Source organism: Oncorhynchus tshawytscha, linkage group LG07 (assembly GCF_018296145.1).
Source record: "Oncorhynchus tshawytscha isolate Ot180627B linkage group LG07, Otsh_v2.0, whole genome shotgun sequence".
Taxonomy (NCBI): Eukaryota; Metazoa; Chordata; class Actinopteri; order Salmoniformes; family Salmonidae; genus Oncorhynchus; species Oncorhynchus tshawytscha.
The window spans coordinates 12,752,770-12,779,930 of record NC_056435.1 but is presented as its reverse complement, the minus strand read 5'-3'; the positions used below and the strand labels follow the sequence as shown (position 1 = coordinate 12,779,930).

General features: G+C 44.5%; 1 protein-coding gene across 1 annotated transcript in view; it reads left to right on the top strand.

The window, feature by feature from the left end:
- The first annotated feature begins 352 nt into the window (after positions 1 to 352).
- Positions 353 to 27,161, top strand: part of LOC112255195 (ras-associated and pleckstrin homology domains-containing protein 1) — a 76,851-nt gene continuing 50,042 nt past the window's right edge. The window contains 2 exon segments of the mRNA XM_042324999.1: positions 353 to 730; positions 24,401 to 24,486. The gene's annotated coding sequence lies outside the window, so the exon portion shown is untranslated.

Below are 27,161 nucleotides of genomic sequence, written 5' to 3'. Positions count from 1 at the left end.
GCGGGAGAAAGGTGCGACACCGTGTGTTAGCTAACTAGCCAGTTAGCTGTACGGTTTCCTGCAGTTCCCTCCGACTGGGAGGGAAGGACACTGTCCAGCTGGAAAAGAGGACTCCGGTACACAGGAGGCGTGGTTGAAAATATTTCCCTTTTGACCCACATTCGAAAGTGCCGCAAGACATACCCAAGCATGGACGGGGGCCTTCATACAGGAACCAATGGGTACTCGAGGGGGGTGGGGAGGGCGTTAATGCAGAAACCAATGGGATGCTCGAGGGAGGGTGTTCATGAAGGAACCAATGGGATGCTCGAGAGGGGGGAGTGTTCGTGAAGGAACCAATGGGATGCTCGAGAGGTGTGTTCCTGCAGACGCAGAAATGCCCACAAGCAGGAACGCCCCGATTTCCGTGCTGCAATTGCATACTAGTACACTAGGTTGGAGAGGCGCTTGTTCACTCCCAGGATAGATGATTCGAGCCTAATTCTGGGCTGGACAGGAAACAGGAGACGCATAGCGTGCCTCACGCAACAATCCTGAGAACGAGGATGGGAGTATGTATGTATGTGTTTGCATGCCGAGCTGTTAGTTCAAAAAATATGAGGACAACGGGCACTACAATTCTCTCAACTGATTCACAGAAGCGTGTTATTTCGACCATTACTGCCTTTGGTTTTCATCATCCATTGGGGTGAACACAGAAGAGGAGCCGCTGTTAAATCCCAATTTGACTGTAAGTGGATTTTGAAATCAGCTTTTCACACCTCCAGATGTGATTAGGATTTATTTATTTATTGATAAAACCTAACAATCTACTTAATAACAAAAAAATACCTTAAACGAGTTACGGTGTACCAGCCTAGGTGATCCTTATTGTAGCGTTCCCACGAAGAAAGGGCCGGGAGACAGGGAATGATAGCCTGCTGGGTGTGAATTGTTTGTTGAGGAAGGGTAGTTGGTTGTATAGGACCTAACATTTAAAATATGGCTGTGTTTTTAGATCAACATCTACCTTTTTATAAACCCTATGATGTCAAAGCTAGTGGTTTGTTTGAAAGAGTTCTATGCTTTTGCGGTGTTCTTATGCGGCCATTGAATACTCCTTGGATAAAGGGTGTGTGTGGCTGGCCAGACTAGGGAACAACACAGACTGACCATGACCTATTGAAAAAGATAACTGGACAACTGCTGTTAGGTCATTTATACTACGGACTGTTTAAAAAATAAAATAAAAAACAGGCCGGGATAGCACTGTAGCATTGTCTGTGTGAATTGCTTATATGAATGTCAGTTGATGATGGCCAAGGATGGGTGAAATGCTTTCATGCAAATTTTATGACTCCATCGTCTCTCGTCCAAGTCGATTTGTGTAACGGAGAATAGCCTACTGCGCAATGTCATTTTCAGCGACACGATAGGCCTATTGCCTCGTTGAACAACGATATTGATGCCAGTGTCCCCACCCTGTTCAGACGGGTCTCGGACTAGACATAATAGTAAACGTAAATCTGGGACACCAAATGTGTATGTGGATACGCGAGGTTGAATTGCATTGAATTCTGTGTCTGGTAGAAATTAGCGTTTGAATCAGGAAAGTTTGCTCTCACGATTTCTACAAGCCATAATGTTGAAATACAATTATATATTAACATACTTTTACCGGTTCTTGTGTCTGGTCCTTCCGGTGGTAGGAATGTGAGATGATACATCCACAGGAAAGTATAATTGCTTGAACTGTTCAAAGCATTGCTAGTGCATTCGTATTTATATCACCTGAAGCATGCTCAGTAGATACAAATGAATGCACACTTGCTGAGTTCGTGCACGTGCTTAAATGGTTCTGCACATGTTTCAGCTGATAGAAATCTGAATGCACTACCATCACTGTGAAAATTTGATGTAATTATATGTTCCCTGTGGATATATTGTCTCCCAATCCTGGACATATAACGCAAACGTCTAGCAACCCACATGTTGTCTGTACAGCTCTCATCATGGACAATTAGCAACTACTTACTTTTGAGCTACTTTGCCACTACTTAGCATGTTAGCTAACCCTAAACCTTTTAGCTAAACCTTTTAGCTAATATTAAACCTTTTAGCTAACTCCTAAACTCAACCTCTTGAGCTAACATTATCCAGCTACCTAGCAAAAATCTATCTAGTCAATTTTAGCATAAGGCTGTAACATAACAAAATGTAGAAAAAGTCGAGGGGTCTGAATACTTTCCTAAGGCCTGAATGCCAAGCGTCACTGTCTGGAGGAAACCTGGCACCATCCCTACGGTGAAGCATGGTGGTGTCAGCACTCAGGACCTCAGACTGGGGTGAAGGTTCACCTTCCAACAGGACAAAGACCCTAAGCACACAGCCAAGACAACACAGGAGTGGCTTCGGGATAAGTCTCTGAGTGTCCTTCGATCAGACTTGAACCCGATTGAACATCTCTGGAGAGACTTGAAAATAGCCGTGCCGCAACGCTCCCCGTCCAACCTGACAGAGCTTGAGAGGCTCTACAGAGAAGACTGGGAGAAACTCTCCAAATACAGGTGTGCCAAGCTTGTAGCATCAAACCCCAGAACACTCAAGGCTGTAATCGCTGCCAAAAGTGCTTCAACAAAGTACTGAGTAAAGGGTCTGAATAGTTATGTAAATGTGATATTTCAGTTTTTTAAACCTGTTTTTGCTTTGTCATTATGGGGTGTTGTGTGTAGATTGATGAGGGAAGAAATACATTTTAGCCTAAGGCTGTAACAAAATGTGGAAAAAGTCAAGGGGTCTGAATACTCTACAAATGCACTATATTTACAGTACTAACATTTTTTTAATTACTGGTACCGAGCTACCTTCAGGCGAGTCTTGTGAGGATTGTGGCCATCAGAACCGACGTGTTTGTGAGTCTCACCTTTTCCAAAGAGGGGTCATAAGTGTGTAACCCAAACTGATTGAGGGGAAAAAAAGCTATTTAATCAATTTTAGAATAAGGCTGTAAGATAACAAAATGTGGGGAAAAAAATCAAGGGGTCTGAATACTTTCCTAAAGCGGTGTGTGTACAATACCAGTCAAAAGTTTGGACATACCTACTCATTCAAGGGTTGTTCTTTATTTTACGACTCTACATTTTTAGAATATTTGTGAAGACGTCAATACTATGAAATAACACATAGGGAATCATTGTTCTACAAAGTGGAAAATAGTCCAAATAACCTTTGAATGAGTAGGTGTGTCAACTTTTGACTGTTAATGTATGTGTATGAGTGTTTCTTGGCTAAATAGAGCCTGTGGTTCAAAGACAAACACAGAATTTAGAGTATGACTGGGTTTCTCCGCTCTTAGCTTCAGACAGACATTCACACTGTTAAACTAATGACCCTTCAATGAAGGTAGAGTTCACTGCTCCTCTTTGCAAAGAGGAGCAGAGTGCAAGGTCTCTCACGGGATGCCATATGTACCCAGGTTGCCAATGCCTGCTAAAATATCAGAACAAACATTTGTTGGGTGGGCATTTACTCTGTTTTCCCAGCCCTACTAGAGGTTTCTTATTGAGCTCTTTCTTCTTGCGAGGAGGCACAGGCTCTGCTGGAACGCGGTAAGATTGCTAGTGAAATGAGGCCTACTGGGTGACGCTGATGAGAACTTATGACACCTATCTGTCCAATATTTTATGACCATATGGTATTTTTCAGGCAAGCTTGTAATGTAGCTTACCGTACCTCCACAAGGCCCTGGAAACACTGAAACTACCCTAATCTCTGTGTTGGGAGACAGAGCAGTAACTTTTAGGCAGTGCCAGCAGCATACCACCCTGCATCCCACTGCTGGCTTGCTTCTAAAGCTAAGCAGGGTTTGTCCTGGTCAGTCCCTAGATGGGAGACCAGATGCTGCTGGGAGTGGTGTTGGAGGGCCTGTAGGAGGCACGCTTTCCTCAGGTCTAAATAAAAAAAATATCCCAATGCCCCTGGGTAGTGATTGGGGACATTGCCCTGTGTAGGTTGCTGTCTTTCGGATGGGATGTTAAACGGGTGTCCTGACTCTCTGTGGTCACTAAAGATCCCATGGCACTTATTGTAAGTGTAGGGGTGTTAACTCCGGTGTCCTGGCTAAATTCTCAAGCTGTCCCTCATACCATCACGGTCACCTAATCATCCCCAGCTTACAATTGGCTCATTCGTCCCCCTCCTCTCCCCTGTAACTATTCCCAAGGTCATTGCTGTAAATGAGAATGTGTTCTCAGTCAACTTACCTGGTAAAATAAACACCTATCACCAAAGTAAATTCACCAACAGAACATGGGTGTATTCATTAGTGCAGAATGTTTTGCAATGAAAAATGAAAACAATAATTTATTGGACACATTCTGGTAGGTCCCTCCCCATTTGGGCCTGTATGCTTTAGTTTGGTTCTTGGTGAATACACCCCAGTTGTGGGCCAGATGATGATGACAACCAACTATCCAGTAGGTGGTTTCATAGTTTCCTAGTGAACACTGTTTACATTTACAAAGGACAGCAAGTAGCAGGAGTTGTGGTTTCACTTTTGGCATGACAGCGATTTCACTGTCATGCCAAAAGAACAGAGGGAAAATAATGGAAGGAATTGCATAAGTGAGGTGTTGTGCATATCACAGCAAAGACGTATCCATTCGAAAGTTGAGCCCTACTTCCCGTTCACTTTTGGAGTTCTGAAAGAACTTGTAGTAGCTCCACCTTGCCTTTCAACAGGCTAGATTGAATTTTTGTAATTATTGCTTATGCCTATCCAGTCCTCACAGATCTCCACAAGTGTCTAGGGCAGTGTTACTCATTGTTCTTTGTAAGGGGGCAACTTTGTCAGAGGGCCACACTTTTCTTCAAATATTATCAATTGAGAGCAATGGAACACACGCAATTGTTTTGATGTACATCACAAATATATATATATATATATATGCTGATAAGAGTTCCTCTCTGATAAAAGTTCCTCTCTGATTGACCCGTATACACACACATCACATGTATAAGACCCATATCTTATTTGTTTTTTTATTTAACCTTTAACTAGGCAAGTCAGTTTGGAACAAATTCTTATTTAAAATGGCAAGCCTAGGAACAGTGGGTTAACTGCCTTGTTCAGTGGCAGAATGACAGAGTTTTACCTTGTCAGCTCGGGGATTTGATATAGCAACCTTTCGGGTTACTGGCCCAACTCTCTAACCACTAGGCTACCTGCCGCCCCATTACCTTCATTTACTAAGGTTTAGTTCAGTATCTGGATGAGTGAAAATATGCCTTCTGCTCCTTGACTGAATTAATTCAAAAGGTATAGTCTGTTGCTATCCTTGTGAGGCAATCCAGGTGTGCATTGGTCAGTCTGTTTCTCTGTTTTTGTTTCACAATGTTCATTTGTTGAGTCCCTTCTCCTTCCCTCGCAGGGAAGTGAGCAAAGGTGCCAGATTTGATCAGTCAATATTATCAGCAAAAAAATGTAACAAGGGCTTTCAGAATATCCTCTCGTGTTTGTCCCTGAAGGGGCAGTAAACATAAAAGTTCCTCTCTGATTGACCCGTTTTGAGGGAAAAGGACCCAAACACACAATTGGTCAATGTCAGTCACATCAGCGCTTTCGTCAAGCGCAATACCTAAAACACGGCGACGGATATGTCAGTAATCAATTGCTTGTCTTCTATGTGTCTTGTTATGGTTGAGTCTGAGAGTTGCAGTCCCTTAATTTTCTTTAAAATAGCTTCCTTGTTTGTGAAATCGGCATACAATATTTTGGCTATCTCCGTGTCTGTGAAGGCCTTCTTGTTTCTCGCGAGTATCCAAGCAATCTCATATGTTGCCTCTGTCGTTTTCTCTGCAACAGTGTCAGATCTGTCCATTTGTTGTTCTTTGAGAGGTCCTTTGATTTGCACTATTTTGTTGTTTCTGAGGTTGCTTTGTTTTATGTTTTGTCAAAGTGGGCACGGTGTGACTGGAAATAAGACCGTGAGCTAGTCCCATTATGCAGTACAAAAATACTTGTCTGTCCATTTTCTCTTGGAACTTTGTGTTTTTCTTGAATCGACCGTATCCTTCTCTTAGCCACCGGAGCTACGTTAGCTAGCTGCGTTTCCCCGCCGCCACCCTCCCTCCTGCTTTTTCTTTTTTCCTGGTTCTCCGGGGGTTGTTCGTTCACAGCTGTCACGTTGTTCTCCAGCTCTTTCCCCCTCATTTTCATTGTCAATAGATTTCCGTTTCTTTTTTTTTTGTACACAATAAATCGATCCATGTCTACCAGACTGCAAAATTAACTATAGGTCAGTCGCTGTAGCTTGTGCAGTTGCGTTCTATTTTAGCAAACGTTCTATTTCGGCCTTTCTGTTCAACAGCTGCGCTATACTGCCATCTATCTACCATTCAGGGAACAATAGATGTATTCAATGAAATTATTGTATCATTGTTATGTGTTATGAATGGAAAATAGGATAGTCACTGTGCGCTGCAAATTAAGGGTACCATTGGTCTAGGGGTAGTGGCTGGTTGACTTGAGATGGTGGCTTGATTGTCAGGATCTTCATTCAGTCTTACCAATAGATGTTGTGTGGTTTTGTTTCTGAAGAATTGAATGAAGGATCGCATTGCAACTTGCAGCGGTGTGGCCACATTTATTTTGAATGGCCAAAGCACTGTGTGTTAGCTGTGTTCTTTGGGGCAGATGTAGCCTGGGTTGTGTTCATTAGTTCAAAACGTTGTGCAACAAATGTAGATTCACTTATTTGAAAAATCCAGGTAGTCCATTCCCGTTTTACTCCATTCCCATTAAATTTAGTACCTACTGAACACAACCCAGGCTTTGTGCACGTAAACAGCACAGTCATGGTTTGTTTTCCATTGATTGGGGGGGGACCATCTGCCAGGAGGAGCTAGGTAGTGTCCCAAATGGCACCCTATTCCCCATGTAGTGCACTACCTTTGACCAGGGCCAATAGTGCTTTGATCAAAAGTAATTAAATATATGGGGAATAGGGTACCATTTGGGATGCCAGCCAGGTGTTATTTTAGTTCCCTCTTCTTTTTTTTTTAAGGGCAGACGTAAGGGAGTTCAGTGTTCCACTGTTTCCCGAGGCCAGGGAGGAAGAAGAGTGGGAGGTAAATGAGAGACTGCATGTCTGAGAGAACTGCAGACCACAACAAAATCCACACAGCTTACAGCATGGTTTTCCAATTCGCTACTTTTGTTTAAAAAAAACATGTTCTTTTCCATGTCTGCTCCCATATTTATCTCACCCTCTTCCATTTCATGTCCCAGTGAAAGTAGTTTAGTGGTATAAAGGTACCACCTGTTTAAAAAAAATATTTAAAAAAATGAAAATCCCACCTACCCCTTTTCAAATATACAGAAATAATGGAAAGGCCTGTGTACAAGGTGCTATACAGTAGGGACAAGGAAGCCACATATAACTAACTCCCTCTTGCCTTTTCATATCCCAGTGTTCCAGTGAAAGTAGTGAAGCTGCTGATCAGATGACAAAAGCAGTCCCAGCTTGGTTAATGATCCCTAGGGACAGGGACGGAGGAGGGGAGGGGGTAAAGGCTGTTTCCTTAGGGGTAGAATGGGGTGTTGCACGTGTAGAAGGCCCAATGCCCTGCCACAGGTCCTTGGGCACAAAAGGTAGCCGACGAGCTAAAACACAAAGAGCAGCAATGGCATTGAGATGACGGTGTAAGTTTAACCAGGATCTGTTACACCCAGAGGGGGTGTAGGGTGGCTGGGGCACTTCAAATATACTCATAACTTACTGTGATAAAGAGCTAGAGCGGGGCAGGGAAACCTCTGATGGTGCCTGCTGATAAAGGAGGTATCCCTGCTGCAAGTGCCTTGGGCAGGGGTTTGGGAGAGGGCGTGGTAGGAGCCTGAGAAGGGCAGCTGGCGTCATGGTGCCTGACCAAGTGCCACCCTCATATACCAACCAGGGCCCACCCTGCCATTTCTAGGGGTGAGTTTCCCCTATTATAGTCTGTCTTGGTCCTGTCCTCTGTCTCCATAGGTCCCTTAGTGTTCATAGAGCATTTTCTTGACCTTTGACGACAGCTGCAACTGCCATTTTGGAACAAAGGCAGGCAGCCAGCCACCTGCCTGCCTGCCCTGGGTCGTCTCCTATGGACCAAGATGGAGAAGGAGATTTTCACTGACCGATTGTTCACTGAAATGTACAAAATCCAAATCTAGATGACTCCATGAAATGAACAAGAAAGTCAATGTATTTTTAAAATTTGCATAATGTTATTTGATTGATACAGTAAGTCACATGTGCGTCGTTTGATTTCCTTGCAATAAGAAATGAACAGGGGTTCTTATCTGAGTGTTTTAAATGGATCACGAGCACACATCTGTGGGTCCATGTCTAGATCATGTTTTCAGACTGTTAGATGGCTGGTGTTCAGACTCTGTTCTGTCTGATTGGAACGGGCAGAAAGAGGGCACCCTTGCCTGTGTTGAGGGGAATACATCTGGGTCCTCATTTAACAGGAGATTTCAGGTGATGCTATGCAGGCCTCACAGGAGCGATGAACAAAGTGATGCAAAGTCTTGTCCCACAATGAAAGGAAATGCTTTCTGCCCTCTCTCTACCCCGTAAGTCCTTTCTCTCTCCACCCCCCCCTTTCTACCTTCTGTCCCTTCCTCCCTCCCTCTATGTAGTGTCATTATAAGCAGCTTAGGTAGTTATTAATCAGTCAGAAGCATGAGCACCATGGTGGCTGGTTAAGGCTTCTGCACGCTTCGGTTCAGCTGGTCCAATGTTTTATGAGCCGAAATAAAATATATTTTCCATACACACAAAAATATTATTTCTCAACTTTTGTGCACAAATTTGTTTACATCCCTGTTAGTGAGCATTTCTCCTTTGCCAAGATAATCCTGACAGGTGTGGCATATCACAAAGCTGATTTTATAAAAAAGCATGATAATTACACAGGTGCACCTTGTGCTGGGGGCAATAAAAGGCCACAAAAAATGTGAAGTTTTGTCACACAGATGTCTCATGGTTTGAGGGAGTGTGCAATTGGCATTCTGACTGCAGGAATGTCCACCAGAGCGGTTGCCAGAAAATTAAATGTTCATTTCTTTACCATAAGCCCCCTCCAACCTCGTTTTAGAGTATTTGTCCAACCGGCCTCACAACTGCAGACCACGTGTAACCAGCCCAGGACGTCAGCATCCGGCTTCTGATGAAACTGTGGGTTTGCACAAACTATGAATTTCTGCAGAAACCGTCTCAGGGAAGCTCACCTGTGTGCTCGCCGTCCTCACCAGGGTCTTGACCTGACTGCAGTTCGGCGTCGTAACGGACTTCAGTGTGCAAAGGCTCACCTTCAATGGCCACTGGCATGCTGGAGAAGTGTGCTTTCCACAGATTTCAACTGTACTGTGCCGATGGCAGACTGTGTGTGCGAGCAGTTTGCTGATGTCAACGTTGTGAACTGAGTGCTCCGTGGTGGGGTTATGGTATGGGCAGGTATAAGCTATGGACAATAAACACTATTGCATTTTATCGGTGGCAATTGTAATGCACAGAGATACTGTGAAGAGATCCTGAGGCCCGTTGTCATGCCATTCATCCGCAGCCATCGCCTCGTGTTTTAGCATGATAATGCACTGCCTCGTGTCGCAAGGATCTGTACATGACTCCTGGAAGCTCAGCAGACATGTCACCCATCGAGCATGTTTGGGATGCTCTGGACCGACGTGTACGACAGCGGGTTTCATTTCCCGCCAATATCCAGCAACTTTGCACAGACATTGAAGAGGAATGGGACAATGTTCCACAGGCCACAATCAGCCTGATCAACTCTGAAGGAGACTTCGAGCTGCATGAGGCAAAATGTGGTCACACCAGATACTGTGGTTTTCTGATCCACACCCCTACTTTTTGTATTTTATTTGTAAGTTCTCTGTGATCAACCGATGCATATCTGTATTCCCAGTCATGTGAAATCCATAGATTTGGGCCTAATTTATTTCAAATAACTGATTATGAACTGTAACTCTGTAAAATCTTTGAAATGATTGCATTTATATTTTTGTTCAGTGTAAGAACACAAACCGATCATTAATTTAGACGTTTTTGCGGGAGAGATCTTAGTCGCTCAATTTTACGTCTAACTAAGATGTTTGGTGCAGTATTTCTCAAGTGAAGAAAGTGTGCTTGAAAATGAGTTGTCTATCGTTGAATGACAACAAAACACTTAATTGAAGAATCCCTACTGTTGACCAATGAGGGGGAGTAGACTTCGGCTCTGAACTTCAGCTTGCCTCAAGCAAAAAATGTGTGTACAACCACCCGAAAAAACCCTTACCCAAGACCAAAATGTCGTCATCATATATGAACAAACCGCTTCGGATAGGAAGCATGCAGACGCCTTTAGCCTGTGTCCTCAAAGCCTCTGTTAGCTACAGGCAGATGCACTCTGCCCGCTCCTGCTGTGGTCCAGTCAGTGTTGGCATTAGTGTCATGTGACAGGATGTTGTGGAAATTTGACCGAAACCTGAACTCGTCCAATAATTAAATGGTTTTCTTTGCAAAATGTTTTGCTACGGTTTGCACTAACGAGTACGATCCAGGTCTGAAGTACAGAATGGCTGCTTTCCAAAACTGAAAAGGTCTCTCCTATTGCCCATCGCTTTCACCTCACTGATTCTTCAAGGCACGGTAGCTCAAGAAGCAATGAAGCCTTGACCCATGGCCAAGTCCGAGTAAGCATTATGGCTGCTTTCCCACCATAGCATAGGCCTAATAACCTAAAGGTTGCGCTCTTCCTTATTGCTTTCACCTAACCAGTATGGGAAACGATATACAAAGTTCTATTTTTAGCCTAGCCAGTGTTCTATTCTATTGATTTCCATTGGCAGTTATGTGAAATGGCGTGGATGTAGCTTTTGATGGCCTTAGATTGTGCTCTGCCTGGAACCACTGATTTGGTCCATTGGGTCTAGTTGAAGTGTTCGAGCCCAGCCTGTGCTGGATTGTCCGATCTGGATGTGTCCCAAATGAGCTCTATGGGGCCGGGGGAAAAGTATTGCACTATGTAGGGAATAGGGTGCCATTTGGGGTGCAGAATGTCCTGTTTCCCTCCAGTGAAAAGTTCTGTTCTGAGTGACCTCACATGACCTCTGATGTTTTCTTCATTGCCATGGAAATGGGCTGTCTCCCATCAACCAGGTGGGATTGACATCATTCTCCTTCCCATCCTGTGTGCTCGCTGCTCTCCCCTCCCAAAGTTCAGCTGGTTCTCATGGAACACTGACAGCAGCACTGACGTGCGTCTTTATGTGTGGGGTGGTAGAGAGAAGCCAAGATTTGACGTGAGAAGGAGAGGGAGGCGAGGAGAAAGAACATGCACAGGGTGTGTGTGACTGTGTTGTGTTGATATGGAGTGGTAGAGAGAAGCCAGGTTTTGCTTTGACTGTGTGCGCGGACTCTGTGAACTCTCGTATCAGGTCATTGGCGGTGCAGATTAAGCTAGCTCTTCCACTCACCCCTCTGCGGAAGTCCTCCGCTATTTTTCCTACCCATGGCTGTGTTTGCTCTGTTCCCCCTGAGTGGTCTCTCGGTCACATTCCTTTTAAATCCTCAGGGAACTGTTTTTGTACTGTGAACACATGCATTTTTGTCGGCGTGTGTTTGTGTTTCAAGGAAAAATGAGCGCCCAATTGTCTTTCTTTGGGACCCTTTGCTCTATTCTATTGGTGTTTCGCATGTGTGATTATGCTGAGTATGTATGGGTGACTCTCTCTCTTACCATAGCACCTAGACATTAGCAATATGGGTGATATCCAGTGAAGGTACACTTTAACAAAACGTTTTGCTACGGAAATTGAACGGAACGGACATTACCGTTGAAAAAATGTTTCACCAGATTCACAGCAGCAGCTCCATACTACTTGCCTTAGAAGCAGAACTCATACTGGTTGTAAGGGTGTGGATGGTCTGTGGGTGGTTAGTGATCATTTTATTGGATTCCTCATTACTCAGTCTTACTCATTGTTGGGAAGAATTATGGTCCAAATCGGATGTTAGGTACATATTTATTTTAGGATTAAAAGAATCCTATACGTTTTTAAAATGGCCACTTTTTTGGGGTGCAATCAATCAGCTTAATTTCTCCGATCAAATTATATTTAAACAAAATAATGTTTCAGGAATGATCTCACCCGTTTCCAACTACGGAAACGATTTCAGAATCTTAGATGGTGGGTGACAAAATCCTCTTGTCTGTTCAAAGATTTAGTTTTGTCCACTGATTATCTTATAGTATAGCCTGTATATTATGAGCTGAGACTGGGCTCCGACAGTATAGAATAGAAAACCTGCATTATCCATTAAAGATACAGTGCCTTGCGAAAGTATTCGGCCCCCTCGAACTTTGCGACCTTTTGCCACATTTCAGGCTTCAAACATAAAGATATTAAACTGTATTTTTTTGTGAAGAATCAACAACAAGTGGGACACAATCATGAAGTGGAACGACATTTATTGGATATTTCAAACTTTTTGAAAAATTGGGCGTGCAACAAATCAAAAACTGAAAAATTGGGCGTGCAAAATTATTTAGCCCCAGTTCTTTCCACAGATTAAGTTAATACTTTGTAGCGCCACCTTTTCCCAGCTGCGATTACAGCTGTAAGTCGCTTGGGGTATGTCTCATCAGTTTTGCACATCGAGAGACTGACTTTTCCATCTTACATCAATTTTAACCATCTTCCCTGTTTCCCTCATGATGCTGCCACCACCATGTTTGACAGTGGGGATGGTGTGTTCATTCCTCCTTGCCAAACAGTGAACACTGATTGTTGTCCTATGGACAGAGTCTCTCACCTCAGCTGTAGATCTCTGCAGTTCATCCAGAGTGATCATGGGCCTCTTGGCTGCATCTCTGATCAGTCTTCTCCTTGTATGAGCTGAAAGTTTAGAGGGACGGCCAGGTCTTGGTAGATTTGCAGTGGTCTGATACTCCTTCCATTTCAATATTATCGCTTGCACAGTGCTCCTTGGGATGTTTAAAGCTTGGGAAATCTTTTTGTATCCAAATCCGGCTTTAAACTTCTTCACAACAGTATCTCGGACCTGCCTGGTGTGTTCCTTGTTCTTCATGATGCTCTCTGCGCTTTTAACGGGCCTCTGAGACTATCACAGTGCAGGTGCATTTATACGGAGACTTGATTACACACAGGTGGATTGTATTTATCATCATTAGTCATTTAGGTCAACATTGGATCATTCAGAGATCCTCACTGAACTTCTGGAGAGTTTGCTACACTGAAAGTAAAGGGGCTGAATAATTTTGCACGCCCAATTTTTCAGTTTTTGATTTGTTAAAAAAGTTTGAAATATCCAATAAATGTCGTTCCACTTCATGATTGTGTCCCACTTGTTGTTGATTCTTCACAAAAAAATACAGTTTTATATCTTTGTTTGAAGCCTGAAATGTGGCAAAAGGTCGCAAAGTTCAAGGGGGCCGAATACTTTCGCAAGGCACTGTATACAACTTGCCTTCACGTTCTTTGCTTTCCAGGCCCAGGCAAATATGACCTATTTTAAAAGATGCATTACACACATTACTCTCTTCACATCGGTTGTAGAAAATCTTTCACTTCCCAGATATTGCAAAGGTGCATACGGATGGGAGTGTTTTTTATTTCATTAGGATCCCCGTTTATTAGGATCCCCGTTATTAGGATCCCTGACAGCTAGTCCAACTGGGGTCCGACACATAACGAAAACGACATAACAGACTAAATACTTCACAATTGACATGCATTTCAAATCATGAACATGTGGTGTGCGTTTGCATCTGTCAGTTACACATACATGTCAGTAAATACACACGACAAGTGGATCACGTGGGGTAGAGGCCTTGTGCCGTGAGGTGTTGCTTTATTCGTTAAAAACAACAGGTTTGCTGTGCTACTTGCGCTATATGAGAAGGATGGGAGTTCCATGGAATCATGGCTCTGTAGAATACTGTACGTTTCCTTGAATTTGTTCTGGACCTGTGAGACGAGTAAAAAGGGGAGAAAATGCGGCCCTTTCCCAATATTCCACCCCTTCAGCCATAGTGTGCACTTGCACACTCCCCGTCATTGGGTTGGTGTACGCATTGGCCGGAGGGAGTTTCCACCGTTTTGTTAAATCCATGACGGGAAGTGTACTAGTGCACAGTTTAGGAGAAGGGTTGTCGAATCGGGATGTGGCCAGCATCTCCCTGTCACACTGCCCATTTTACAGCGAGCCAAGGGCGGCGGGTCGACGCACATCATCGAGCCCCTAGTGAGGTTATTGGCTAACCTTCAACCTTCAGCTGCCAACACAATCGTTACAAGACTGAAGGCAGTGGTTGGGGGAAACTGGGTCATTTCCAGTAGGGTGCACCGTCGCAAAAGGTTTTAAAGCATTTTGTAAAGGAGAAGGAAAATGAGCGTTTCCTAGTCGACATGTCCAAATGGTCCCTCCCTGTTTTCAATCTGTTTGGTGCTTAATGAAAATGACCCTAGTGATCGGATGGAGAGCAGAGAGAGAGAAAGAAATGAATGAAAGAGACGACTGTGCTGCTCTTAGTGTCAATGATGTCATCCGGAAATGCGTGCTTGGAAACACTGAGCTCATTCTTGTAATTTTTCCTCAATTCGTTTGACCAGTTTCCCACAGTCAACATCTGGAACATTTGGCTGTGTAGCAGTTTCACTTTGTAATGCTTTGCTGCTTTAACACCCGTGTTCATTAAGGGAACTCTGTGCAAATAGCTTTTCAACCTGAAAACGAGGGTTTCTTATTGAACAAGTCTTGTTTTCTCACATTTGGGGCCGCGGCATACTACTGTAGTCCTAACTTCAGACGGAGTTATACTGGTCAACGTCTGTTGTGTTAAATGTTATGCAGCTGTGTGCTGTTCCCTTGCAGAAAACATGTCCCCAGGGCTTTGAATATAGGTGGACCAGGCCAATAATGTAATTGGAGAAGTTTGCAACTGCTTTGGCTAGCCTACTGTAGATATCTCACTTCAACTTATGCACCTGTCCCCCCCCTCCCCCCACCCCATTAAATACATGGTGACTCGTATCAAACTGACATCTGCAGCTTTAGTCACTCATACTGGAGGCACGTGTGAGTGTTTTACCACTCTCACGCAGTCCGCCCGCGTTAGTTTCTGTGACCTATTGGCACGTTTGCGTATGAACACCAGCTCATGTTAAGTGTGTGTATGTGAGTGTCTCTCCGACTCCGAACTCCCTGACTGACCCACTGGGCTAATCTTCTTGGCTGGGGCCCGGTTTGTTGTGTCGTGAACCTGATTACACACTGGCGTGCCAAATGTAGTAGAGCGGCCTGGTTTCAGATCAGCTGCCGAGCTTGGCATCCCTATTGGTTATATGAGCCATCAGAGGGCTACTCGCATGTCCAGGGTCAGCCAACATGAACCTATTGCAACAAAAGTGAAGTTTACAGCGAGGGAGAAGGTCAAGGCCCATATTCATGAATCTTCTAAGTAGGGGTGCTGACCGTGGATCAGTTTAGCCTTTTCTGTCATAATGAATGGTGGACAGGGAGGCCTTGACGCTTGCACTCCTTAGTCTGAGGGGTCTTTCACACCAAATTGTTTTGGTGCAGGTCTTCTGAACTCTGCTGCGTTTACCCCCTCAGTGTGAACACTCTCTCTGCACTCGGGAGTGAACTAAACAACTTGTGTGGTTTGATCATAAAGGGTGGTCTCAAAACTGACTTAAGATCAGCGTAACTTCACCCTACTCTGATGGCCATGCATTGCTCTGGTTGCACGATGGACCTGGTCATGATGACTCATGCTCTATGGTCACTTGTGATTTGCTCTTCTGAAAGACTTCGCCTACTCGTCCTCTTAAGCCTCGTTCACATTACCTGTTACCTTTTACAGAACATGTGTTTTATATCTAGCAACTTCGCACAGCCATTGAAGAGGAGTGGGACCACATGCCACTGGCCGCAATCAACAGCCTGATCAACTCTTATGTGAATGAGATGTCGCGCTGCATGAGGCAAATAGTGGTCACACCAGATACTACCTGGTTTTCGGATCCACTCCCCTAGTTAAAAAAAAAAAAAGGTTATCTGACCAACAGATGCCTATCTGTATTCCCAGTCATGTGAAATCCATAGATTAGGGCCAAATGAATGTATTTAAATGGTCTGATTTCCTTATGAACTATAACTAGGGCTGTTGCGCTGACCATATTACCGCCAAACCGGCGGTCACGAGTCATAAAGGCAGTCAAATACCACGTGACGGAAATTAGGATTCTCCAAGCTCTGATGCTGCTGGTCATTAGTAGCCTACCAAAGTTGCTAACTGCCTAGTACTTATCACTCCATTGTCCCTCTAATCACTCTGACATCAATGGAAATGTGATCGAAAAAATCAAATCAAACACTTCATGTGAGCCCATGAGCTCATGTTGAGCAACATTTCAATAGGCTAGGCAATTGTGGGAGAAAACAGAGTGATGGCTTCTACTAAATAGAGGAGGATCCCATCAGCTTTCTATAGGCTAGGTCTACTCTATTTATTTCTCAACTTTCCTAATATTAAGTACATTGCTTGTCTTTACAACAGGAGTATAGCCTTCCTGGCTGGCATGAAAATAAACTACTATTTAAGTGCACAGATGTATTTTTTTTCCCGCTGACCCATTTTTGAGACTGGTGCATGATAATGGTCTGTTCTAAATCAAAACAATTTCACACACATATTATTTAGTATATGTAAAGACAAGATTATATCAAAAATAGTCTGATGGGTGAAAATATTTGCCCATCGCTTGTGAATGATGCCTAGCATAAGAAACACATTTTTTTTTTGTGTGACTTTTTCTAATCATAGTAGCACACCTCATGTAACAAGGCCATAGGCCTGTGTATTGTAATAAGGTTAGTATCACAACTAAAGTGGCCAAAAAAAAACGTATTTTAAAATGAAGCACATTAATCCGCTTTACAAGGGGTATGGAGCCTAACGGGCATATATATAAGCAGTGCGTGAGTTTCAGGCGTGGGGAAGATAATTTTCATCATACAAATGCACCTTATAGAAGCATTAGATGCTTAATCACATTTGCAGTCACTTTTGATAACGGACACGGGCAGTTGCATCCCCAATGCGTCTGTCTAAAACTTGTAGCCTGTAAGAGAGACTTCAACATGTGATGGAGAGCGCAAACAAAGAAGGGCACAGAAAGAAGCATTGTGGGGGGCTGGATTACGGCCACAAAGGGGATCCCGCCCGGAAATTAGAGACATTATCAAGTGCTTGTCAAATAGTGAATGAGAGACTAGAAGTGTGTACAGCCTGCGCAAAAAACTATGCAGAGCTCATGCCTTTCATGCAACCTTTTTTAAAATCAGCATTAGTCGCATCATGCAAAACATATAGGCCAACATTTGTATCGCAACTAAAGTTACATAAATAGCTCTAAATTAAGCAAATAGGAGCACCTGTTTCTTTGTTAACTGCTCAACACAGAATAGCCGCATGTGCAACACTCCCTCAAATCGTTTGGAGAAAATATCCTTTCTATTTTATTCAGCTATGTTCAGTTGTATTCTTCATAGAATTCCATGGCATTATTTTATACTAACCAAATCTTGTCTGCTGAAGGAACTAGTGTAGCCCACAGCCATTTGGCATAGCCACATCAAGACCTCACATAAGGACAACTCCGAGTATGCTACTCTGTTCTTCTGAAATAGACTACATTTTCTTCACATGTTTCTTTAGACCTGTCTAAAATAAATCATGGATATATTCTGAAGGTGTAAGCTATATTACATGGATTTAATAGCCTTTTAAAAATGTAGATGTTCCAAAGGCCTGCATCAGTGTGGGCTGTGTGTGGAAGCCAGATGCTAAATGTGTTTATGTTAATTAGGGTCAATTACAATGAGACCGACAGTTATTGGCCGGATGGCGAAACTTCATGACTGCCAGTGTCTTGACTGTAACTCAGTAAAATCTTTGCAATTGTCGCATGTTGCGTTTTTTTTTGTGCCGGCGTATTTATCCTGTCTTGATTGAAAAGGTCACATTTTGCGATCTTCCAAGATAAATGTGATCTCCTCCATCTTGCGTTAAACGGTACAGTTGTCCATTCACAATCCGGGGCAAGACTCTGTGTAATGAAATGCGTCACGATGTAAACGGAGCATTAGTTAGAGAATGCATGAGGCAGTGTTACGGATTTCCTAACTACTGTGTATGCAATGTGATCTGTGTGGCTGAGGTCACCGGTTTGGATGTGTCGCACTCATGCTCACATGGACACGCACTCACAAATGTTTTTGCCTCAAATCAAAGTTTATTTGTCATGTTTGCCGAACACAACAGGTGTAGGTAGACCTTACAGTGAAACGCTTACTTACAGGCTGTTACGTTCCCCAGATTATGTGTTGTAGTTTGTGTATTTGCATGTGTTTATTTCAGGAAATGGCTTCCTGAAATCCCTCAAGCAGCTGATTGGTCGACTCCATGGTTAATTGGAGAGCTGACCCCGCCCCCTCGTCAAGACACAGCTGTCTCCAATTACCCATTCCTTCAGAAGCTATATAAAAGCCAGTATTCTGTTCAGGACGGGTTGGAGTTACGCCATACGTTACAGCAAGGTGAACGCCTATGTAATTCAGAGATGCTGAAGAAGTTACCCTCTCAAATGGAACATTTGGATAATGATCAAACTAAGGATCTTATCCTATTGATAAACAGTTTTCTCAGTGTGTTTCAGGACATTCCAAGTCGCACATCCATTTTGGAACATGACGTGGATGTGGGGAACGCTGTTCCTATACGTCAGCATCCGTACCGGGTTAATGCTAAGAAAAGGGAGGTAATGAAAAGTGAGGTAGCTTATTTATTACAGAATGACATGGCAAAACCCAGTAACAGCTCCTGGAGTTCCCCATGTATTCTTGTTCCTAAGCCTGACGGTACGTCCTGCTTATGTACGGACTATCGTCGCGTAAATGCAGTTACAAAGTCTGATTCTTTTCCTCTACCTCGTTTAGATGACTGTATTGATAGAATAGGCTCTGCTGCTTACGTTAGTAAGTTAGATTTGCTAAAAGGTTATTGGCAGGTGCCTCTGACCTCTCGAGCTTCTGACATATCGGCTTTTGTTACGCCAGATAACTTCGTACAATACACTGTGATGCCCTTTGGCATGTGTAATGCACCTGCTACTTTTCAGCGGCTAGTTAACATTGTGTTTGCAGATGTGCCAAATTGTACTGCTTACCTTGACGATGTGGTGATTCATTCGTCTACTTGGTCTGATCATCTCTCCACTTTGAAAAGTGTGTTTCAGCGGTTGGAGAAGGCTTCTTTAACCCTCAATTTGGCCAAGTGTGAGTTTGAGAAGGCTACAGTGACTTACTTAGGGAAACAAGTGGGACGAGGTCAAGTGCGCCCAGTAACTGGCAAAGTGGAAGCAATTGTTGCTTTTCCTGCTCCCACTACTCGCCGCCAGTTGCGCAGATTCCTAGGGATGGTAGGGTACTATTGTACATTCTGTAAGAATTTCTCGACGGTAGTAGCTCCCCTTTCATCTCTGCTTAGTCCCAAGGTACCATTCAAGTGGTCCAAGGACTGTAACTACGCTTTTGAGTCCGCTAAAGCGCTACTTTGTAGTGCCCCAGTGCTTGCCGCCCCCAACTTTGACAAACCTTTTAAGTTGGAGGTAGATGCTAGTATAGTGGGGGTGGGTGCGGTTCTCTTACAGGAAGATGAAGACTGAGTGGATCAGCCCGTCAGTTTCTTCTCCCGTAAGTTCAACTCGTGTCAGTCAAGGTACTCCACTATTGAACAAGAGACGCTGGCTTTATTGCTTGCCTTACAGTTCTTTGAGGTATATGTGGGCTCCAGTGCCTTGCCTGTTATGGTCTTCACGGACCATAATCCGTTGGTGTTCTTGAAACAAATGTACAACCAGAACCGCCGCCTTATGCGGTGGGCTCTGATTGTACAAGGATATAATGTACAGATAGCTTATGTGAAGGGCTCGGCGAATGTGGTTGCTGACGCTCTATCACGGGTTTACTAACTGGGGATGCGTTGGCTTTTGTTATTGCAAAACTAGGTTTGCAATTTTTGTGGTGGGCGTGTTACGTTCCCCAGATTATGTGTTGTAGTTTGTGTATTTGCATGTGTTTTATTTCAGGAAATGGCTTCCTGAAATCCCTCAAGCAGCTGATTGGTCGACTCCATGGTTAATTGGAGAGCTGACCCCGCCCCCTTGTCAAGACACAGCTGTCTCCAATTACCCATTCCTTCAGAAGCTATATAAAAGCCAGTGTTCTGTTCAGGAGGGTTGCTAGAGAGATTTTTGGAGGTAGGGATTGCTGATAGAGATTTTGCTAGAGGTTGATTTTGCTGGGAGTTCATTGCTGGGAAGTGTTATGTTCTGTGAGTTTGTTGCTCAGGTAGAGCTTATTTGATGTCGTTTGTGAAAATTGTTTAATATTCTGTTTTAATTTGTTCCCAGGGGGGAAGTGGAAGGCACCTAGGGAGTGCTTAGGCAAGAGGCCCGCGGGCATACATATACCCGTAGTATATTCATTGTCTAGGCACACTAGGTAAGACCTGGGCGGACCACCCCCTGTATTTTGGTTAGGGCACCAGGTGGTGCTAAATTAGGTAAGTAGTGGGTAGGCAGGTAAGATAGGAGAGGGGGGGGCTTTGAGATTGACTTTCTTTGCTTTGGTTCCATCCAGCCCCTTTTCCCCATATTACCGTGTAAAGGAATAAAGTCCTTGTAAACGGTACCACATTCTGCCTGTTGTCATTCTTACTTGCACCTACAGTCCATACCTTTTTCACTTCACGGAGAGTTTAGTTGTAGCAGGGTGTTGCGTTCCCTCTTCATACAGGCGTGCGTAACACAGGCTCTAACCAATAGTGCGAAAAAGGTGTTAGGTGAACAATAGGTAAGTAAAAACAACAGTAAAAAGACAGGCTATATACAGTAGCGACGCTATAAAAGTAGCGAGGCTACCGGTTAGTCAGGCTTATTGAGGTAGTATGTACACGTAGCTATGATTAAAGTGACTATGCATATATGATGAACAGAGAGTAGCAGTAGCGTAAAAAGAGGGGTTGGTGGGTGGCAGGACACAATGCAGAGAGCCCAGTTAGCCAATGTGCGGGAGCACTGGTTGGTTGGGCCAATTAGGTAGTATGTACATGAATGTATAGTTAAAGTGACTATGCATATATGATGAACAGAGAGTAGCAGCAGTGTAAAAAGGGGTTGGGGGGAGGCACACAATGCAAATAGTAAGGTAGCCATTTGATGACCCGTTCAGGAGTCTTATGGCTTGGGGGTGCGTTAGTTGTGGATAATGTCCATTACTGTACACAGTCTGTTTTTATCTCTGTTTCCTCTCTGTAGCAATACTCGTTTTTATTATCCTCTGACATCACCTCTGCCAAGTGCCCTCTTTCCCACTTCCTGCTCAGACAGGAAATGTGGGATTAGGCCAGAGCAGGAAGTATGGGTTGGGAGAAGGACACCTGTATCCTAGGGAGATTTGAATATACAGTACAGGAAGCAGTGCTTCCTCTACAATTTGTTGTTTTTTTCGGCAGAGCGCAGAAGCCTACAGCAACACTCGTCTTAATAGAAACCAACAGAGACAAAAGGTGCAGCCTTATAGGCTGTAGGGGATCATTACTGGTGGTGTGATATCTTTTTCAGGAGTTTTTAAACCCTCTCCCAAATTAGAGGACTTGATTCTCTAACCTTGGCTTTGGCTCTTGAAACGCAACTCCTGCACTTAGAATCCACCCAGTCTAAGAGATTGACAGTGAAGGTCCTGCTGTTGTGGATCCTGGGAGAAATGTCCACCCCCTTATGCACACATCCTCCCTCTCTTGCATCTGGGATAATGATGTCACACTTGTTTACTTCCTGTGTGCTGAGAGAGAAGTGGCGCCCGCTTTGGGCATCACTGCTGCTACTGCAGCGCATACAGCTGTTCAAACCCACATGTCACCTCCATTACAATGTCTGTGTTGACTGACAGGCATAATTGCTGGGCAGATATCATGCAGGGAAGGCTTGATTGCTCACTGTAAGTCAAGCTGAGTGGTAATATTAGAAACAGATGAAAGAACTCACCCCCCCCCCACCCCCTGTGTTTTGAGTAGAGCCACGTACTTTGTGTGGACAGTCCGTCTGCATAGTTCTACAAAGGGACAGCTGAGGCCAACTGGGATAACGAAGGCTGGAGTGTGTGTACTCTGAGGCAAACAAACACCAACTGTGTGGCCATGTTCACCACACAACAAGTCAGCATTTTTCACACCAGAGATATAGAGATATATAGTACCAGTGAAGGGTCAAGGGTGTTTCTTTATTACTATTTCCGACATTGTAGAATAATAGTGAAGACATAAACTATGAAATAACACATATGGAATCATGTAGTAACCAAAAAAAAGTTTTAAACAAATCAAAATATATTTGAGATTCTTCAAAGTAGCCACCCTTTGCCTTGACAGCTTTGCACACTCTTGGCATTCTCTCAACCAGCTTCACCTGGAATGCTTTTCCAACAGTCTTGAAGGAGTTCCCACATAGGCTGAGCACTTGTTGTCTGCTTTTCCTTCACTCTGCGGTCCAACTCATCCCAAACCATTTCAATTGGGTTGAGGTTGGGATATTGTGGAGGCCAGGTCATCTGATGCAGCACTCCATCACTCTCCTTCTTGGTCAAATAGCCTTTACACAGCCTGGAGGTGTGTTGGGTCATTGTCCTGTTGAAATACAAATGGCAGTCCCACTAAGCGCGAACCAGATGGGATGGTGTATCTCTGCAGAATGCTGTGGTAGCTATGCTGGTTAAGTGTGCCTTGAATTCTAAATATATCAGACTGTGTCACCAGCAGAGCACCATCACACCTCCACGCTTCACGGTGGGAACCACACATGCAGAGATCATCCGTTCACCTACTCTGCGTTTCACAAAGACACTGCGGTTGGAACCAAAAATCTCAAATTTGGACTCATCAGCATTTATTTAGGCTGCAATCTGAGGTGTAGTTACCTCTAATGAATTTCTCTTCTGCAGCAGAGGTACCTCTGGGTCTTCCTTTCCTGTGGCGGTCCTCATGAGAGCCACTTTCATCATAGCGCTTGATGGGTATTGCGACTGCACTTGAAGAAACTTTAGAAGTTCTTGACATTTTCCACATCGACTGACATGTCTTGAACTAATGGACTGTCATTTATGTTTTGGTTATTTGCCATAATATGGGCTTGGTCTTCTTCCAAATAGGCTATTTTCTGTATACCACTCCTACCTTGTCACAACACAACTGATTGGCTAAAACGCATTAAGAAGGAAATTTCACAAATTAACTTTCAACAAGGCACACCCGTTTAATAGAAATGCATTCCAGGTGACTACCTCATTAAAGCTGGTTGAGAGAATGCCAAGCGTGTGCAAAAATTGTCATGAAGGCAAAGAGTGGCTACAAATATATTTTGATTTTGTTTAACACTTCTTTTGGTTACTACATGATTCTATATGTGTTATTCATAGTTTTGATGTCTTCACTATTAAATACTGGAATGTAGAGAATAGTAAAAATAAAGAAATGTTGAATGAGTAGGTGTGTCCCAACTTTTCACTGGTACGGTTTATATTTTTTGGGGCACTTTACTGAACAGATAGAGGAAGACCGTGGGGAAAGATTGTGTCAACGGGCAGAAGGCCAAATTCAAACCTATCCCAACACTGTAGACGTGTGCCAGAGGTTGACCAGCCGGGTCACGAGTCAGCATTATTTAGTTTCATGTAAAAAAAATAATCTTCCATCCTATATGATTGATTTGAATCATGTCTAACATAAGAGTCTGCATTCTTTCTGGACATGAGACATACTCTGTTGTGATTTGTCTGAATCGGCATACGGGACTAGCCTGGTGATTTGGTGAATCGTAACGCGAGTCGGGATTTTGATTAGCTTTGGTCTGTGACTCGACCTGTGGAAGTGCGTTGCTCCTCATTTTACGTGCGTACGTTTGTCACAAGCTACTTGTGTTAGCTTCTTAGCTTGATTCAATTTGCTCAGCCCAGTGTGTCTAAGAGTTCTCCACACCCAGGCTCTGAAACCACTCCCTGTGACGGTGAGATTGATCTCGCTCTGTCTGTGTACAGCGATGCAGTCCATGTGATTTCCCTACAGCGCTATGAGAACAAGCATCATCAATCCATAGGTCCCATTTGTCACTCGGGTAATGGCCCTTGCTGAGCTGAATTTCAGCCATCTTCTTTTTGTCTCCACTTTAAAACAAAAAACATAGATGGTGAATCAAATCTGATTATTTTTTTTTCTTCTCCTATTCTCTCCTTTCCAGGACATAAAAGCTTGGTCCTGACTGTTGCGTTGGCTTCATTTGACCTCCTTTGACCTGAGTGGGACGAAGGGAGAGACACACCAGAGGTAAGAGACTCCTTTAACCCCTTCCTTTAGTGTGCTGTTTTAGTCAGTTACCTGCCACCACTACATAGCTAGGTGGTCGTAGATGTTAGTTGATGGCTATAGGACTTGGCAAGACGGCACAAACCAATCTGGAACGACCAGGCTAGCCAGTACACGGACTTGTATAACAATATGGACATTTATAGAAGATGGAACCCACTACCCTTGTGTTGCCAGCACCATGCTCTAACTCTGAGCCGTTGGAACCAGTCATGGACATAAAAATAAAAAAATCATGGATGTACCATGACTCTTCTGACAGAATCTCCACAGTGAAAGAGAGGCTCTTGCTAATTGAAATAGAATTACTAGAATGGCCATTCCTATTCAAAATGTTGTGCTATTAGGCCTCCCGGTTGGCTCGGTGGTCTAAGGCTGTGCCACCAGAGACTCTGGGTTCGAGCCCAGGCTCTGTCGCAGCCGGCCATGACCGGGAGGTCCGTGAGGCAACGCACGAATTGGCCTAGCGTCGTCCGGGTTAGGGAGGGTTTGGTCGGGTAGGGATATCCTTGTCTCATCGCGCACTAGCGACTCCTGTGGCGGGCCGGGCGCAGTGCCCGCTAACCAAGGTTGCCAGGTGCATGGTGTTTCCTCCGACACATTGGTGCGGCTGGCTTCCAGGTTGGATGCGCGCTGGGTTAAGAAGCATTGCGGCTTGGTTGGGTTGTTTTTCAGGTGGACGCATGGCTCTCGACCTTTGTCTCTCCCGAGCGATGACACAAGATAGTAACTACTAACAATTGGATACCGCGAAAAGGGGGGGGAAATAAAAAAATGTTATTCTATTTCAATGCTCTTGCTCTGTGCCTGTTTTTTTTTCTTCTTCTGTAAGTTGAAGAGGAGACGCAGGAAAGACCGAGGACAGACAGGGGAGGGAGTTGGGGGGAGAGAGAGAGGGGCTGCGTGTCCCTGACGTCACCCCATTACCGACATAGCCCTGGTCAAAAAGTAGTGCACTGTGTTGGGAATCGGGTGACATTTGGGACGTAGTCTGTGTGGCTGCCTGAGGGGCGTAGGGAACAAGTCCCCCCCTCCGCACCGGCCTGTTCCCGGGAAGTGGAGGAGTAGCGTTGAAGTGATTTTTGTCACGCGTCCTCTGAGAGTCTGTGTCCTGCGCTGTCTTGTCCCCTTCACCACCACTGTGGAGAGCTTGCTCTCTCGTGTCTCCAGGCTGTCACACTTGTCTTCCCTCATTGCGGTGTGTGTGTGTGTGTGTGTGTGTGTGTGTGTGTGTGTGTGTGTGTGTTTCCCAATCCTGGTCATCCAGGGGGACCCAGAGGGGTGCACGTTTTTGTTCTCGCCCCTCACGAACACAACCAACCCAACGAGTCATTGAGCCTTTTGATAAGTCGAATCAGGTGTCTTCGCGCTGGACTAGAACAAAACCGTGCACCCCTCTGGGTCCCCAAGAACCGAGACATATCAGTGGAGGAAGGAAAGCGGTGTGGCTCAGCGGTAGTGCTGCAGTCTACCAAGCACATTTAGTCCAGGAGCAACGTGGAATCCTACCCCAAACACTTTCTTCCTTCTACAACCTTTAGCCTACATCTACATTCCTAACTAAATAAAGAGACGAATACAGCAGTAGGATGGGGGGGGAGAGAATAGTTGGTTGGAAACTGTGACAAATCGGGGTTGAGGGGGGCAGGCTAGTCATGTGCCATGTCAGTGTATTTCAAGACTTCTACTCATTCCTTGAGGATGAGATGCTTTCACTGTGGGAATGAGTGTTGACTCGCAGAGCAGACCTTTTTATAGTAAACCAAACCTACGCTACCAGCCCCACTCTGCCCTGTCACTGTGTGTGTGTGTGTGTTTCCCGGTGCATGTGACCGCACACACTCAATCTACACAGCAGCTGTTTTGTTTGGGAAGAAGCACTCGTGATCGTTGTGTGTTTTGGTCTAGGCCGGCTAATTAGTTGGCGTGTGTCTTGGTGTTTATAAGTGGGACGGTGGCCTGTAATTTACACCAACCAACCCATACTCCAGCTTCCTCTAAGGGTATATAGGAGGCAGGGTGAAGTTGCATCTAGATGCTTATCTTGGGTCAGTTTAGCATTTCCCCCACTAATGGATCAGGTTAGGATTGGGGAGGGGAAGGTGATCCTAGATCCACACCTGCCATTCCAGGCTGCCATTCCTGAATATTACATGAATGCCAGAGAATGTTCGGAAGGCCGGAGGTGACACGGCGGACGTGAAGGTGGCACTGCTGACAGACAGACAGACATGCTACCGATAGTTGCTAGAGTCAGGAGGCGTAACAAAGCAAGACTGTGTGTTTGGCGTGGATGTGCCCGTGGACGTGTGTGCAATGTGCCAGTTACCAGTAACCAATTCCCAGCCAGCTGTCAGAGGTCAAGAGGTCAGAGGCTGGCTGGAGCAGCTGGCAGGAGCTGGGGCTGCTGGGATGAATGATGACATTCCCAGCTGTTCTGGGGTCTGTGCTGTGGTGCCAGTCTGTGCTGTCTGTCGGCCTATAGGGAGACGGTGAGGTGTGGATTGGACAGCACTATACCCACTGCTCTATGTTCCCTAACAGGTGTGTGTGTGTGTGTGTGTGTGTGTGTGTGTGTGTGTTACGCACAAGATGTCTACTACGGACACACCACGGTTAGACACTGACCCTGAAAT